Genomic DNA, 17,915 nt, shown 5'->3' with positions numbered 1-17,915 from the left:
TTCTAAAATAAATAGACGCGCAGGAAAGACACCGGGGCCAGCTTGCTGAAATCACTGTCTCAGCTCAGACTGGGTGAAAGAAAGCACTGTAAAGGCTGGAACGCGCGAGCGTCTTGAGTCGAGGTTTGAGTCCCGTTCAGCTCGCACGCTGGCTTTGACAGCTAGTGCTTTCTCTTCCCCCGTCTCGGCTGAGACGCTGTTTCTAGCAAGACGGCCCAGGCGCTTACTACTGTTTTGTTGGTCCGACTTGTCCTTACTCAAAGCTCGATCGATCTAGATTCAGATATTTACAGTGATTTAAAAAAAAAATATTCGAATAGTACGAAGGTTATTTTATCAATTGCTTAGCTCTAATCTTGCAACATCATGGCGTCCCTTAACCTTTCATCTAGCTATAAGAAGTTTTAAGAATTATAATCTCGCCATCTAAGTTTACACCGATATTTCTACACGTAAGAACATGACAGTTCAACAAAATTTTATGCTTGAATCAATCAAGAATTCAAAAAAAAAATCACACATATAAAATAGCTTGCCGTGTAAAGACAATTAGTGGTAATTACACTCTCAGAGCGCGGTGACATAGCTGACACTCAACTTGCACCCAACAAGCCGAACCTTGTCAAATAAGCACTACTCAACGCTTTGTAGTATTCGGCTTTGGACATACCTGGAGGACTTTTTACTGCAGCACACATCTGCCGCCAAAATGACAGCCGTATTTTAACAAGAAAAATGAAATAAAAAAAAACTTCGAGCACAGAAATAACCAATCAGAACGCCTCTCGCGGTCTATTACAATAAAAAGCACTACAAATAGCGCTGCACAGGGCCTTTCGGGCCGATCGCTGTGGATTCCGCGTTGAACTCGTCGGAGATCCCTGGCACAGAGTCCGACACGGTTCAAACTCATCGGAAAGTGACAAAACGTACATTGCGTAGCAAGAATACCCATCCCCAATGGTCAAGAGGACCTCTCCTTGTCACTCACATGGAAGAGAAAGCAGTCCGTCGTGTCTTCGGTCCGTCGAAGCTAGTGGTCACATGTATGCCCACAACAAAGGAAGATCACCGGTATGTAGGCGCTGCCGAAAGAATATCCATGGGTCTTGGCAATCCGCATGTTGAAGATCGCACTTGGCACTAAGACGAAATGCGGTGCTGGTGATCGGAACTCTAGAACCACCGTTCTTGCCCATGGATGGCGGAGATGCCGAGCCGCTTCGCCCGATAAAAGCAGTCTGCTAAGCAATCAAATGCACTCGGACAACCTGGAAACGGACCCACGGTGTCCTGGTATCAGCATGATTATCTTGCCATTCTTGCTCCTTAGAAAAAAAAGCTATTTCTGCCACAAAAAAAAATTCATGATTTGCGAAGCGCACCTGCCCACTTGCAGTTCGCGGATGCGCGTGTTGGAAATTGAGGAGACCGTCCCCACCGCCTTCCAGTCGTTGCCTTATCGTGTGGCCTTGGTGCTCGCGATCCCACTTTCTGTGTGCTTCTGTGTGCGTGTGTGTGTGTGTTTCGCGGTCTGGACTCCATCACCCCTAAGCTGAGAGTGCAGAGGAAGCTAAGAAGCTCGGTGAACCAATCTCAGGTTTATATTTATTCACGTGGTCACACTCTCTCCCGTAACCACGCGCAGAGAGCGGTGCAGGTGATGACTGGTCCGGCCGGCGCGTAGCTTCCCCGGCACTGTCAGCTTAGGAATGCGCAGTGTCCTCCTCCCTCAAGGTCGTCGAGTCCTCTTCACCCACAAAGGAGAGATTAGTGACGGCGTGGGGAAAATCGGAGGGGAAGCCGTTCAGGGACGTTAGTTCCGAGGCCGTCGGCGCGACCCCTCCCCTGCATACTTCTCTCTCCAATTCTTTCGTTTCTCTCTGCTGGTATTTGCTATCCGGGTTTCCAAAAACCAATGTAGAAGAGATTGCTTAGACATGATAAACTCTACCGTAAGTGGACGGAGAAGGACTGACAGACACGAAGCTCTGAAATCAGCTCGGAGCCTAATGTCAATATTGAAGAGACAGTGATAAATCAAATGCGGAAAAAAGGGGCTAGACTCCATATCAAACCAACATTGTCGTCTGCTATCAGTGCCTTGGCGCCATGTAGGTGGCATTAGGGCTCTTATTGTAGCACCAGTAGTGCCGTAAAGTCATAGAGCCGTCATTGTACAACCACATTTCAGAATAGTGTCCTGTTCCAATCAATCGCAAAGAAGTTCTTCACCTGACACGAGGTGCAGCCCACAAGCCCGTAGTTAGAGTACGAAGCTTTTCTGTCGAGATCATAAAGTCAACATAATAATCTATTATGGTGACTATAACGCGCACATCGATTCTTCTTTTTTTTTCCCCAGTGGGCGGTCCTGATGAGCCCATATCGCTCGCGACTCCTTAGTATGCACAGTGAAGGAGCAAAACATCGCCATTAAGTTCTGTACGTTGTTATTGTTTTGTTTACTTTGCACAAAAGCACCTCAATCGCGCTTTGAAAAAAGAACATTAAATTGACAGTCGCTCGAGCAATTTCAACTTGTTGAGGTAAAACGAAATTTGCCAAAACCAGCCTATTTCAACATGCTTCCACTATTAAGCCAATGGTGTTGTGAGACTAACACACTTTGACCATTATATGCCACTGTGTTTTTTTAAATGACGATGAGCGAATGGTACTAACAAGACAACAGTAACCATTATAAGCTCGTGTTTATCCAACATTGGCAAGCCAATGCTGCAGACAAGCCAACAGTGTCCATTTTCAGTCCCCATCAAATATTGGAATGCCAACGACACGGACAGGCCAACGTTGACCATTTTATTCCAGTGTTCATCCAATGTTAGCAAGCCAAGGGTACTCAAAGGGCAACATTGTCCGGTTTACGCCAGTATTCATCGAATATTTGGAAGCCAATGGAACTGACAGGCCAACATTGTCCGGTTTACGCCGCTATTCATCCAATATTCACAAGCCAATGGAACTGACAGGCCAAGATTGCCCATTTTATACCAGTGTACATCCAATATTCGCGAGCCAATGGAACTGACAGGCCAACATTGTCCATTTTATGCCAGTGTTCATCCAATATTCGCAAGTGAATGGAACTGACAGGCCAAGATTGCCCATTTTATGCCAATGTGCTTCCAATATTGGTTGGTCATTGGAGAAGCTGGGCCATCACTGAAGATGCTATATAATGGCATAGACAATATTGGGTGCAGATTGGTTAAAGTGGACCATCATTGGACCTTTTTTTGCCAATGCTCTTCCAATATTGGCCCAACACCTTGTGCTGCCTGGGCTATCACTGGTGAGATGGATAGGTGAAAAGGCAAAACCCGAAGACAAAGATCGATGCGTGGGGGACGGCGTAGACGTACTACAGCGCACTTCCGGAATCTCCCCAAGGGGCTTCAAGTTAGGCCATATCATCGACCACTTCCTGAGTCACGATTTGAAGCTGCTTGCAGCTGACAAGGAGGGAGGCTTTGTGGTTGCCCCCCTTGCCCTGTATAGTACCAGGACGAGACAGGCCATCGACAGGAACTTCATGCTGGTGAATCCTGGTGCCCTAACGAAGGTGAGGGACCGCGCGCTGGACTTGTGCCGTTCCTTGGAGCTGCCCACGGTTCTGAAAAATGTGAAAGCCAGCAAGAAATTGATTTTGGACATATTTTTCACCGCTAAGACTCATAAACCTGAGTGCCCTTTCAGGGCGATAGTGACAGAGAGAGGCACGTGGCAGTCGCAGATAGGGGACTATTTGCGCAATCATTTGTCTGGGTTAAAACTGGACGACCCGTTTGCCGCAAGGAACTCTGAGTGCGTCATTGAATTTTTGAGCAACGCTCACCATGGCATGCGCAGTGGCTTTTCCGTAGATGTCCAGGATTTGTTTTATTCCATCCCTTATGAGCCCCTCTTCCTTGCGGTAAGAGACTGCATCGACCTGAGTGGGGTTGCGGCTTTTCAGAGCTCTTGTGGTGTCAATGTGGAGGCTTTCCTTGAGCTCCTGTCTTTTTATTTAAAGAACACGTTTGTGACGTTTGAGGGAGGTGTTTATTTACAAAAGAAGGGAATCTGCATCGGTGCCAGTGTCGCGCCGGTTTTGTGCAATATCTTTTTAAGTAAGTGCGGAAAGGCGATAGCGGATAGCTCTGATATGAGTGATGGCAAATACAAGATATTTAGGTATGTGGATGATTTTCTCATCCTGGGACGCAATCCCGATCTCTCTAGCTGTGAAGTTTCAGAGACGCTAAAGGTGTTCAAGTCTTGCTGCCGCGGATTGTCATTTACGCACGAGACTCCTAAAGACGGAATTATACAATTTCTTGACCTCAAGCTAAGGTTTCTAGGTGAGCACATTTGTTGGGAGTACTCCCCTAGATCTAAGAAGGGGGTCCTTCCCTTCAATTCCTGCCACTCCAAGCTAGTGAAGAGAGGCATCGCGAGCTCGTGTATGGAGGCGTCTCTCAGAAAGTCTTGCCTGCATAGCGCCCACGATAGCTTTGTCAGACAAGTAGATCGTCTGCGAAAAGGGGGTTTCCCAATGAGCTCATTGGTCGAAGTGGCTGGGAGCTTGATAAAGAAGTTCAAGGGTACGCAGAAACCACCGCGCGAAAAGAGCAACGTACGGCCTGTGGTGATACCATATATGCACGGTGTCTCCCATAACCTTAAGAAGGTGGCTGGGCGCTATGATGTCCCGGTCGTATTTTCAGCGCCCAACAAAATGTCGCGATTATGCAGGAGAATTAATGATCCACAACCGATAACTGACCCGTGCCATACCAAGCACAGGAATAAGTACACTGATTGCGCAACCGCCGTCGTTTATGAAATACCAATGACGTGTGGTTTAAGCTATGTAGGGCAGACTGGAAGGTGTATTAATGATCGGGTCCGCGAGCACGCCGCTTCAACTAGAACTACACCGTCAGGGCATTTGGCTGTACATTGCAAAAGATGCACTTGCGACCCATCATTTGACAGCACTAAAATATTGGCGAGGTACAGAAACAAAGTGTCACGCGAGCTTCACGAGGCATTTGAGATTAGGAGAGGGGGTAAAAAATGCATTAGCGATACATCATTGGCTCTGTCTACGAATGAGTTTGAATATTTGAAACGTGGTCTGGGCGGAGACTAACGTGACGTGTGGTGTCTGATAGTGTGCTCCCATTGGTATATAAGTTTGTGTGTTTTTTTCTTTTTTTTCCTAATAAATTCAGTTGAGAGTGCGCCCTGTGTCGTTGTCAATCTACTCTTTGTCCGTGTTTTTTTGGCGCTTATTTTCCCACGACTCTCAAGAGCCGTGGTGTCATCGGTAAGATGGCAGCGCCCAGAGCTGGTGGATGCGAGTTTGTTCGGTGCGCGAAATCGTGATGTGCCGCAGCTTGCCGACGTTTTAGTGCTTCTTCGTGCTTTCTGACGTAGATAAAACGTGAAGATCTGAAATAATTAGACTTTATGCCCTTTCTGTGCAAGATCGCTCTGGATATTAGCACCCACCTGTGCGACAGCATCAGTAATATCGCCTTAGGGGTGCTCGGGTTTCCGGATGTGTTTGAGGATCGATAAGACATTTAGCATGCAATTTGTCTGAGAATCGATGCCAAATCCATGCGTCGCATGTTGGGCCTTGGGGAATTTGTTTTTGCCCCAGGTAACCGCATGATCACAAACTTTTATCGAGGAAGCTCCTGCGATGTTTACGTTTTGTACTAATCAACCAGGGAACCTGGGATCAATCCCCACCCCTGCCCGTTTCGATCTGGATGAGCATCGTACCGGCCTGCGGTTGTGTATCAATGCTGCGTGGCGCACGTTAAAGACCTATAGACCCCAGGCTAGCGGTTATACTGCATTGGCTAAATTGCTCATCTACAGCGAGTGACTCGTCGCAACTTTGAAATGGCTGACCAACTACACCCTGTATAAATATTCACACAACTCCCAAGTATACTAATCAACGATTTTACGATATGCGCAGCGCAAGTTCGTCTGCTTCTTTTTAATAAGGGGTTGTGGTGACGTCAGAACGCCGAGCTCTGATTGGTTCTGAATAAAGAATAGTGGTTAGCCCTCAAGGCAGCTTGCTTTTAGGTCTACCCACTATCCTTCAATCGGAGCCACTCAGATCTCGGCGTTCTGACGTCACCAAAACCCCTGCAAAAAGAAGCAGACGAACTTGCGCTCCACATAGCTTTTAGGATAATATTTTCAAATTTTACTAGCTCCCTTTGAAAGTCTAAATTTCTGAAAATCATAACGAAAGGTATACGGCGCGTGCAGGGCCTAGGGGAAATAGTTTCAGCCCTGGGTCACCGAATAATCACAGCATTTTTGAGCGAGGAAGCTCCTGCGATCTTTAACCTTTTTTTACTAATCGCCAAATTTATGAATCGACAGTTCTGAAGATTTTGATATAACTTGCTTTCGTCGCAATAGCTTGCATTACATCGCAGTGTTTTTTGGTTTGTTTTTCCAGTGAAAAACTGGCGTTTGCTCAATTGACGTGTATGAAATGTCCTGCTATATAACAATGCATCAACACATACTATTAAACTTAGAAGCTCAGAGGTGTGTTCGTCTTTGTAATTAACAAGTTACAGACGTATTTATTTCTTACGATAGAGTGTAATATTTATTTTCTGTAGCTGGGCCCGTTTGGTGCTCCTTTATGTCAGTGTGCTATGAAGTTATGACCATGTGTGTATGGTTCTAAATATCCTTTTTACAATGCCTACAAAGACCAAAATAACGTCAGCCGACCCAACTCACGCATTGGACATGAAAACTGCGTCGCTCGGATGTATGCGGTCGTCAGGAATCAATTCGTCCATGGATATTTGAATTCGCTTTCCTGGCCAATGAGTGTCCTGGCCAAACTTATTACCACTTGCGAATGCCAAGTTCTATGGTGTGCTTAAAAAGCACGGTGAAAGCTTGGGGTCATCGCACCGGTGCCCTAGCATGTCACGACTGCGTGATTACACAGTTAAGGCCGGTTCAGACACTTGCGTTTGAGTGCGTTTGACTGCGTTGCGTCGAGTGCGGAAAGCTAGTCACCGGCACATCCGTGCTTCGTATGAAGCGTGGATTTAATCCAAGGAATCATCTTGGCACGCGATATAAGCAACAGGGATGTCCTGGTTTCTCGCTGCCGCAACGCAGTCAAACGCAGTCAAACGCAACTGTCTGAACCAGGCTTTACACAGACCATTTGGCCTGTCGGCAAGAACAACTGATATCCGGCGTCCGTCTCTTTTGACGGCGTCAACAATTCCCTAGAAACCACCATGCCGCCCTTCTTGGTTGAACCCCGTCGACGTCGCTCCTCACAAGTCGGTGAGAAAATCTCATCTTAAAGGGATGATCGGGTCTTGAAGAAGTATGATGCTAAACATATACTCGCTCACTATAGGGCAGTCGAGCAGCAGTCATGTCCCGAGCCAATCGTCCTGTCGTGGCCGGCGTAATCGGATTTTGTTCCATCGGAGCGAAGTCCGAAAGTACTTGGACGGTACGTTCGTCCCACGAAGCGGCCGCCATCCCGGCGGCGCCGAAAACCACTCGCCTTGTCCATGCACGTACGATACCATAGCAGCTCTCGTCGCCCGACAGTCCCCGGGCTGCAAATCGTCTCACTTTTCAGAAAAAAACAGGCACCGTTCCTCCAGAGGTTCTTGCCGTACCGCGATGCCAAGCGTCTTATACCACTTTTCAATGAACGAATGGAGATATCAACTAGACTACAAAGGTTACCGCCCGGCGTCGCTAGAAGCACGGTTACTATGGCAACCTCCCAGGCCCAAAATAGAGATCACTATCAGCGCTTCTGACATCGGGCATCTAGATAATTTTGCGTCGTGTCGCTACTCTGGCAGCTACGCTGCCATATAGAGTGGCTCTAGGCTCGGCTGGTCACCGGTGACGCGCCTTGGGAACCGCGGATGTATCATAGTGAAAAGGCGAACAGCTTTCGAAGGAAAGAATGTACAAAATTGCCCGCTATATGTTCAAATGTTCGTACCGAAAAACTGGCTTTTGATTTTCTACCCTCTTTCGTTTGGCCAACTAAAAATATGCGATTAGTAAACTCTCAATTTAAAATTATTCATTCCAGCCCAAAATTTGTTTCACGGCCCCTTTAAGAGTGAACTAATATATGGTTGATAGATTATACACTTTTATGCCCATAAAGAAAAAAGAAAAAGAAAAACACCATCATTTGTTTTAACGGCGTTTGACGCATAAATCTATGAATGGATTGAGAATGGGGCTGCAGTCCAGGCGGTAGCGTGCCACTCCTAGCATGCAAAACAGCGACTAGGCTAGAGTGTATTAGAAGGTACGAGTGGGACGAGCTATAGGCTCCGCTCATGCTTTCAGTTGCACCTCAAAATGTGGAAAGCGATCAGGTGGAACCAAGCCTCTATGGTCGCAGTGCCACCTTCGCTGTGATCAAGCAACGACACAGGTGAAGGTCATATGGGCAATATAGCCCCTTAGGGGCTATATCGTATATTTTATTATTTTGACCTCCGAAGTAACGTCAAAACACCACGACACGACGACGTTACGCGACACCGAGATGCTGTCGTAAGGCCGTCGTGACATCGCGTTGTGTCGGGGGCGACGCCATTTGGCGAAATCAAGTCGCCTTCGTAACGCGGCCGTGACGTCGCGTTTAACACGATGCCATTACACGACATTAAGTCGCCGTTGTAACGCGGTCATGACATCGCACCACATCGAGGACGACATGGACGTGGTCGTCGATGCCGACGTTGACGTAGACGCCCACGTAACGTCAAGCATCTGTATGACGTCACGTTACCGTTGTCCTGACGTCATCGTGAACTTCAACCTCACGGAGCAGACTTGACGGCATGTAACGTCGTCGTCTTCGCCAGAATCAACGTCGAGGCGCAGTCAGAAGTCTTGATGTCGCGTATCGACGTCGACGATGACGTCGACGTTTTGAAGCTGCTGGGACGTTTTTGTGACGTTGAGTTGCGTCATGTCGACAACGATGTCAACGAACTGACACCAAGCGTCCTTTTGACGTTGCATCCACAAGGACGCCATCATTTTTACGTCCCGTGGCGTTGCCGTCTTCGTCGTCATCGGCGTGAACGTTGACATCGTCGTAGTTTTCAACGCAATATGACGTCATAGCGAAGTCTTGATGTCATGTAACGCACGCTGTCAACGTCGACGACGACGTCCGCTATCTTCGCTCGCTCGGCGTGTGCAGCGAGCTTCTTCTCACCGCACGCGCTGAGCCAGCAAAGATAGCGGTGATGCTTGCAGCGTACTGAGAGGCGAGCTGCCGAAGCTTGGGGAGCGCTGAGCGAGCGGCGTGAACACATCGGAGTAGGCCACGCACCCTCGCCCCTAGGCTCACTTCCAGGTGGCGCAGCCTGTACCGCGCGAGCCACGCGCTCCTCTGTTCGCATTTGATTTTTCCCCGATAGTACAAAGCTAGCGGCTGCGGTCTGGCTCCCGCGCGATTTTTCCGTCTCTCATTTAGCCCCAGCCTTGTACCTGCTCCACGAGTCGAAACTTTAGTGCACTACTACGCTTCTCACGCGCTCAAAGTCTTTCTGAAAATGACTGATTTAGTGGTTTTCGGTGACGCTGTGCACCCGCAGTGAAAGCGGAGTTCGGAGTGCGAACACCCGCAGTGAAAGCGAATGGGGTGCAAATACGAGCGCTAACACGTAATGGGTACCTTTAACAGTCATGGGTTCCGCGAAACATACCGCCTAGTTAGGTTGTACCAAGCCTCCACCCGATCTGTAGAACTTGTCTTGTCCACCGATCCACAAGATAAAGCTCCCCGATACACTTACGAAGTCCTGTCACCCCCTCCGGCTTCAATGGGACCTTCGCCTCTGCGTGCGTTCCCCCAATATCACCGCTAGCGCAGTGACAGGTCGGTTACGGGACGTCCTTGGGGAAAGTACGAAAGTCATCCAATGCGCAAAACACGTGTGCGACAAGGAGCCGCACACGTTCGCCTTCACGCATCCTGCACACACACACAAGGACAAGTCATAAACGCTCCGAAAAGAAAGCACGTAAAAAGTAAAACGAATGGGCGAGTACTCACCAAGTAGACTCAAACCCACAGCTGGTTCCATGGGCACGCCGGCACCTGGGACACTTTTTGTTTTCCGATGAACGTTCTTCGATGCTTTTTCGAAAGCCTAAAGGCATGAGACCACCCGAAACTTTGCAGCTTGCTTTGTTTTTGATTTTGGTTACGGTGGCGATGGCGATGCGGCGACGTTCGTTGGTTCCAACGACCGTGGTTACGACCAACGTTATTAGATTATCTCAGTTACGGAACTGCTCATAGACGCCGCATGCACAAACAGTACCGCCCCCCTTCCCCTCACTCACCACGACTCGCTAAGCGTCGCTCGACGCGCCGCCAGACGGTTGCTTTGGTAACTGAATCAGGATACGTACGTTTCCGTATGTTTCAGCGTTACTAAAAACGTAAAAACCAACGGAAAGAAACTCTTTTTGTAGTAACGTTTATTGGAGTTTAATACAAAGTGGGGGGCGCGTGATGTTTTCTAAAATCTTTAGTTTGCTAGGTTTTGTGGCACAATAATATGTTTTTTATACAACGATGCCTGAGCGGTGATTTCAGGTAGCGCGTCCCGACCTAGGCTCATCTTAACTTCGGGATGAATTCGCGGCGCGTCCGATGGGGAGACGGGGTGGCATCCCTGTAACCCTTTCCACTGTATCTGTTTCGGCTCCGAAATGGCCGATTGAAGCCAGAATAGATTTTAGGAGCAGTTCCTCGTGTGACCGCTGCAGGGTAATAGCCGGCGTTGTGATCGCCGTTTGGCGCTTCTGCTGGGCTCTTTGGAACGCATAGTTGTGAAACGAAAATATAGATGACGCTTCGAACGGCGCATGGCGGATTGAAGTGACTAGTGCCACTAAATAAGCTACGCTTCAGAGTAACGACACTTGGCCATATTGTGTCTTAAAATCATGGTTGCCAGTTATCTGAAGCTTTATCTGAAATCACAGGAAAAGCTTTCTCGCCCCCCACAAATGAATAAACAGTTCGTAACAGAGCAAAGCAATATCGCGTGACCTTCTAAACACCGAATCCTAATGCTGAGGAAGTCGCACTTTTGAATCATGACGATCGGCAGTTGCGTTTGCTCTGAATACGAGCCAAAATGGCGGCGCCCACAACAATGCCGGGGAACGGAGTGCCGATACTCTAAGCGCAGCTCAATTAGTGGCTCTAGAAGTGACTAAAGGGGGTACCCCCCTCCACGGGAGTTTCAGAAGTGAGGTAATCTAATAACGTTGGTTACGACGAAACTCGTTTAACGCAACGTGAATGTTCCTGTTTTAGTCGACATACATTAAAACTTTTAAACGTCAAAAAATTTATTTTAACATGTGTCTTATTCTTTGTAATGAAGTATTTTGGTTATGTACTAAACTCTATCTTGGCCTGTGTCAATTTCTTTGTGCACTAAACTGTAGCTTGGCCTGGTACACCTTCGTTTTATTTCAACATGGCGGCGACAACCGTTCTCTGTGCGTGCTCAACCTATTTTCTATGCATTGGTTGTCCTGTTTTCCACCTCCTGCAATCCACATCAGCCGCAAGCATTCTGTCTAAGTATTGAGTGCCCGCCGGAAAGTATACCCAGTCTTCTCGGAAGCAAGGCTGGAACTAGGGCTGCTCGGATCGTGGCTTGGACGTCGTCCGCTCCCAGGAACCGCGTCCGCGAGCCTCACGTCGTTTGCTTGGTTCCTTTGCGTTTCCGGCGACGAGACCCCCAGCCTTGGCTTTGGCCTCATCCCTACAGGACCTAGCTGGTGAAAAACAATCTACGACAACGCGGCGTCTTCGGAATGCGATTACTACGATCAGTGGCTCTTAAAATCCCAGTGGTCCCCTTCAATTGTGAGCTCTGTGTGTGTGTGTAGGCGTTGTAAAGAGAGCTCTTCGGTGCGAAGGCTCTTACCTTCACAGTGTGCAACCTCTCCGAATGGTTATTCAACAGGAGGCGCTGCGAGACGCGAGCCTTCGGTGTTGCTTCAAATCGTAGTGTGGTTCTCAAAGTGGGCAGTTACACTCTTTTTCATACATAACCTTTCATACATAGCTTCACGACTCTCTAAGAGAGTCGTGAAGTATCAAAGGGAGTCATGGAGGCAGCGAAGAGAGTCATGTAAGCAGCGACTCCCTTTGTACTCCCTTTATTTAAAGAGTGTACTGTCAATACTGAGTGAACAGAACAGCTCCATACTTCCAAAGGAACTGCCAAATTCAAAATTGACCCTCAAGTTGGAATCCAAGCACAAGCTGATCGGGGCTCGTGGCTAGCGTGGCGGTGCACTGATACACCAAGAGGTTTTTAGGGGAGAAAAGGATGCTCATTGTCGGTATAGATGTACACTGGCTTGGTAATGGAGGGTGCATCTTTCAGGAAAAGGGTGCCTCTGCGTTTGATACACCCGATTACACCTTTTTTTTTTTTTTTGCTTAGAGTACAGGTTTGCATCTAAAGGTTGAACTGCGGGGAGCGAATTTTAACAGCAGAATTTAACAGACCGCCACGTATTTGTCCGAACCATTCTCCATGCGATCTACAAGCGACACACACTGCGAAAGCCGATACACAATGTCCAGACATCAGTTTTTGTGAGCGATGACGCACTTTTAAAAGCTAGAAATCCGAGTGTACTACTAACAGGCAACGCCATGAGCAAATGGGGTGTTCAAATTATGTTTAAATGGTTCAAACTTGGTTCCAACTTCGGAGTCAGCCGGAAATAAGAGCCAGCTTGTGCCATACGTCATGTGAAAAGGGCGGCACGTGCTGCCCTTTTCACAAGGGCGCAGCTATTTTAAATGGCGCCACTTCCGGTATTCTTTAAAACCTAGTTTTAATTTCACAGCGCCGCCGGAAGGTGTACACAATAATGCGAAATTGTGAGACATTCTTGTTTTGCATCATTTTTATATTTTAATCATATCTCGTTTGAAATGATTTTTTTAAATTTTTTTCCGCGTACCAGATACGGAACGCACGTGACTGAGATAGAAAAGAAACGCAAATGGTCTTCTGGCGCGAGCGTAGGGTTTAATCACGCTGTTAATTCGGGCGTATTCTCCCGCAGACGAAACCACAGTTGAAGCGACGCATTCGCGCCAGGAGCTTTGGAAGTGTTGTATAGATCATTCCAGAAACGGGCTCCTGGCCTGTTCCTATTTCAGTGCTTGTGCGCATGACACATGATTTGCTCGATCTGCGAAGTGACAAACATGCGCGTTCTGGGCTGATGAGATCGAAAGCTGGACTTGTACAGTTTGAATGCTGTATGAGACCATGGCACGAACCCACCGCGAGCGCCTGATCTGCATGCGCAACTGCCAAGAACTTGTTTATTCCTGAAAAGAATACTGGCCACTTATGAGGAATAGGCTACACATTAATGGAGGGTGAACGCCTCTTAAGCCGCCGGCGCTGTGTAGCAGCAGCGAATCAAAAACATGACTACACGGAGCTTATTTCATTACTCCTTGACGAGCGCTTTGGTGTGTGCCTCTTCTCATCCTTGAGAGTCGTGTGGAGAACTTGGTTGGAATAGCCCGTGTTTCTCTCCTTTCCTAACGAGCACAGGGCACGAGCGCCACCAAAAACGGCCACCAAAGCGCCAGGCACTGCACTGCATAGAGGCAGTGTAGGCTTTCAAACTTACGGAGAACTCTTGAAGCGGATTAAATACGTTATCATTCGTATGAAGATAGCAAAACATGCTTAGGTTTTTAGTCTAAAAATTAGGGCTCCGCTCTGAAGCAATTACTTTTACGCGGAGAGCATGCGGCAGATGAGCTGCACTATTGTGGCTAAGCTTTTGAATAAGCAGGCTCAGATTGGGAAGGTTAAATCTTACAATGTGGGGTGTAATACAAGGGTCGTACAACACCCTTATTAATACACGTGTCTCTAAAAGCCCCTAAGATATCCATAGACCTATCAATCCTCCAATTTGCGGACTGCTGATTTATTGGTTTCCTTCTGTCAAGTTGTTATTCAAAGCGATATACTGTATAAACGTAACGATATCCGAACACGCTTATTATGAACACCAGATGAACAGCTGAAAAAAAAAACGGCAGAAGAATTAAACAACTGAGAGAACTGCAGCTGTGCGCAACTGTAGTTGTAGATATTGACCCGGTAAATGTACGCTTTCGGTTTCCCGACTGCTCGATGCTTTAGAAAACAGGATATTCGCAAGGCATGGAATAGTGTTATGTACCCCGCTTCAAGCAATGCTTCTTCAACGCTACGGCACCTGTTGCTCTAACATCGTTCTGACGACTTAACTAAGGAAGAACATTTCAACTTAGAAGATTCTACAACTCATCACCGACTCATACAGGATCGTGAGCCGTTAGGGCTAAACACCAAGGCAAAGATGATACCCAAGGTCAGCAGGTATTGGAGGTAAGAATATTTATATTTCATTTGTGAATATATATATTTGCGTTTTTCTTTGGAATATATATTAATGTATGTCCTGCCGTAAAATAACTAAGATATAAGAACTCCGAATCTCTAAATTCAATTTGCGCTCAAAACTTTTTGCCTAGAACATTTTCTTCAAAACATTATTCATTTATTTTCATATTCCTCAACATCTTTACGCGCCACTCCTCAACTGCGCAAACGCCATCGATTTCGTTAACATTTATCGCCTGTTCTTCCTTCTTCTGCGAGCAAAGTTGCACTTACTCATTGAAGCGTGAACGCATTTTGATTAGGTATTTCACAATCCTCTAGAAGCGTGTCAGGGACGATGGAAGATAAAACAAAAATTCCCTGAAACTACCTGCTGTATATTATTCCATCACTGTCTACTGTCGCCTGCAGCGATCACAAGACGCCCCCATGAAAATTGTACTGTAGACTGTAGCATGCCGAGCCCCTTCGAACAGGGGCGTGTGCTGCATCTCGCAAAACGCGCATAAAATATCCGAAACAACGAAACAATACATGGAATAATACACACAAATATGCTGTAGTTCTTTCCGCTTTCTTCTTCTTGTGTTCTAGCATAATCGCCTCAAGCAAGAGGGGGGGGGGGGGGGGATGATTTGACGCCTAATCTAAATGTGCATTAAAATATTTACATATCCAGCCCAGGTGCGCTGTTTAAAATATAAGTGTTGGAGATCTTACGAAGCGAAATGAAGGGGACATACAAGGTCAATGCGGAGGGCAAGTTCGTCTGCTTCTTGCGCAGGGGGGAGCGGTGACGTCAGAACGCCGAGCCCTGATTGGCTGTTCGCGACCCCCTATCTGAGAGTCGTCTGCTCGCAACATCGTCTGCGTCTGTTTCACCTATCCTGCGACTTTTGAAAGTGCAGAGGCCAGAGGCAAGGTTCACAAAATGATATTACGCCAAAAATATGCGTAAGACAAAACTTTAGAACAAATTCGTATTCACGAAACGAAATTTCGCAAGTTTTACGCAGGTTAGGACGAAATCCTATGACAGCTCCGAAGCTGCCTTGCGCACTTACGATCAAATCAGCACGGCCGACAGCGTCGCGGTCGTGACGACCAACGGACGTTTATTTTTCTACGTGCGCTTTTCACGCGTCCCTACTTCAAGGAGCAAGAAAAAAGTAAAAAAGTACTTGAAACAGACCACGACGAACAAGAACGCTGGATCTACAAACACTCGGAAAAAGCTCCAACGGCCACGATTCCACCAACAACGACAAAGTGAGCTCGGCAGATAGGCCTAGCAGGCACTCCGACTCGGCGACCGTCTGCCTACCACCGGCTGGCGTGCTGAATGGAATATTCCCGCGCGACCCTTGCGAACCCTTCCCGTCTTATACTTTGATCGCTGACCTCAATTTTAGATTAAGAGGTGTGGCGTTCGCCTTCCACCGTCCGCCGCAGGTGATCAACCAGACGACTCGTTCTTCGGGGTCAAACAGGGTTTATTACCATGACTCTGGTCCAGGCTCGGGGCAACCACTGCCCTCGGCCACACGGGCCATCCCTTTTCTACCCTGTCGGTGCCGGGTGCCGCCCCCCCGCTAGTCGCCGGTTTGGCCGCCGTGTGGCGGGCCGAGCGCCCCACACCTCCCCCCCCTTTTAGAGGTCGAGGTCTAAGATGGCCTCCTCGTGGGCCGGGTCGCGGAGCAGATCCGGGCGGACTTGGCGGAGGATCCGGATGGCTTCCGCGACCTCCAACGGGCGGGGGGCTGCCGGAGGTGCAGCAGGAGGTGGCGCGGCTCGGCGAGCCCAGTCCGCCGCGACGCGGGCCTGGTGCAAGGCGCCCGCGAGGTGGGTGGGGCGGTGGAGCTCCGGCACTCCGCAGACGGGGCACAGCAGGCGGCGCTCCGCCTCGTTGTATACGGCCGCGGGCTCGTGCGGGTGCCGGTCCTCCAACGTGTTGCCCCGGAAAGGCTCGGGAACGGACTCCGGGGGCGCGCCACGCTCGGGCCGGGGCTGCTCCCTCCAGCGTAGCGCTGAGGCCCAGCCCACCGGGCGGTCCTCTATCAGCACAGTCCAAGTCGCGACGGAGGCACGCTCACGGCGCGGCGGGAAGCGTGCCGCCAATCGCCTGAAATGATAGGCGTGGCGGGAACGCTCTTGGTGGCAGTGACGATCCTGCGGAGGAAATAGAGAACGGGCACACGAAGAAAAAGGACGAATTAACGGGTCTGGTTGTGATACGTCAAACATGCTCGGAGACACTCGCGAACAGAACAATCCCTTTGTGAAAACAAAGGGCAGACCCGCGGGAAGGAGATGGATCCTCTCCCCCCCCCTCTCCGCGAAAAGACGCAGCCAGCCAAAAAAAGGATATGAATAGAACAGGTGATGAGTCACCGAGGGCGTAGGTTGTACCGCCTGGGCGTAGTTCCGTGGTCCAAGGGCTGGCTGGGAGCTGGGATGTCCGGGACCTGCGGAAAAACTGCTGGCTCGCAGTAACGCTTGAGCTCAGACACGTGAATTGGGCCGTACTGCTGTGTACCATGCAGTCGTGCTAGGCGGTAGCTCAGCGGGGAAATTGTTTCCGTTATGCGAAAGGGTCCATCCCAACGGTTGGCGAGGGATGCTGCGAAGCCTTTCGACGCATCGCTGAGGGGATGTGTCCGACGAAGTACCAGGCAAATACCATTGACTAACAATACTGGAAACTCGACCCAAAATACATGGGGTTGTCGGGAGACACAGAAGTGCTGCCATCTCTCGGTGTGGGATGGTAAACTATGCGCTCGAAACTAAAAGGAAAATAGACATTCACTACACTATTTCTTCTCGTCACACTATCAGGAATTGTGAATATATGGCAAATCGGTGTGCCGATTTCAATTGAGCAAGAGCTGATACACGGTATTTCTGATAATGAGGTGAGCTTCATATTAGCACTAAGTATTTAGATTATCTAGACCTATGTATTACACCTGGTACAAATGACCTACTGAAAATTAGTGACTTTCTAGTAAATTGACAGTTTATGGACCACACTACAGCTGTTACTAGCTGTAGTGACTGGCTCTTTGCAGTTAGAAATAAAGCACAGCAATTTAAATATGTAATTGCTCCATGGGTCATTATTTTAAATTGCATGAGATTCACTTCCAATGAGTCTGGAAATGCTACACGACGTAGTAATTACAGCCAGCAAATGCTACACTGGCTGTTTAACAAATAGTCAGTATTTATAAGGAAGTAGAAATAGCGTCCGGTTCAGTTTTGCCTGTCATTTTGGGGGCCTGGTTAGCTTCTAATGACTGCAATTACTATTGGATTATATTTCTGAGTTATTTGAACGAGTATAAACTAGGTTGCCTTCCAAGGGCTATTAATGGC

At 48.3% G+C, this 17,915-nt stretch overlaps 1 pseudogene; it reads right to left on the bottom strand.

Moving 5' to 3' along the window:
* Positions 1–16,187: 16,187 nt before the first annotated feature.
* On the bottom strand, positions 16,188–16,741 carry LOC115327187 (annotated as a pseudogene).
* Between the last annotated feature and the right edge of the window lie 1,174 nt (positions 16,742–17,915).

This window comes from Ixodes scapularis, unplaced genomic scaffold, assembly GCF_016920785.2.
Source record: "Ixodes scapularis isolate PalLabHiFi unplaced genomic scaffold, ASM1692078v2 PGA_scaffold0__279_contigs__length_252992795, whole genome shotgun sequence".
In the NCBI taxonomy this organism is placed as follows: Eukaryota; Metazoa; Arthropoda; class Arachnida; order Ixodida; family Ixodidae; genus Ixodes; species Ixodes scapularis.
The sequence above is the reverse complement of the archived record's forward strand: the minus strand, read 5'-3'. Positions and strand labels throughout refer to the sequence as shown.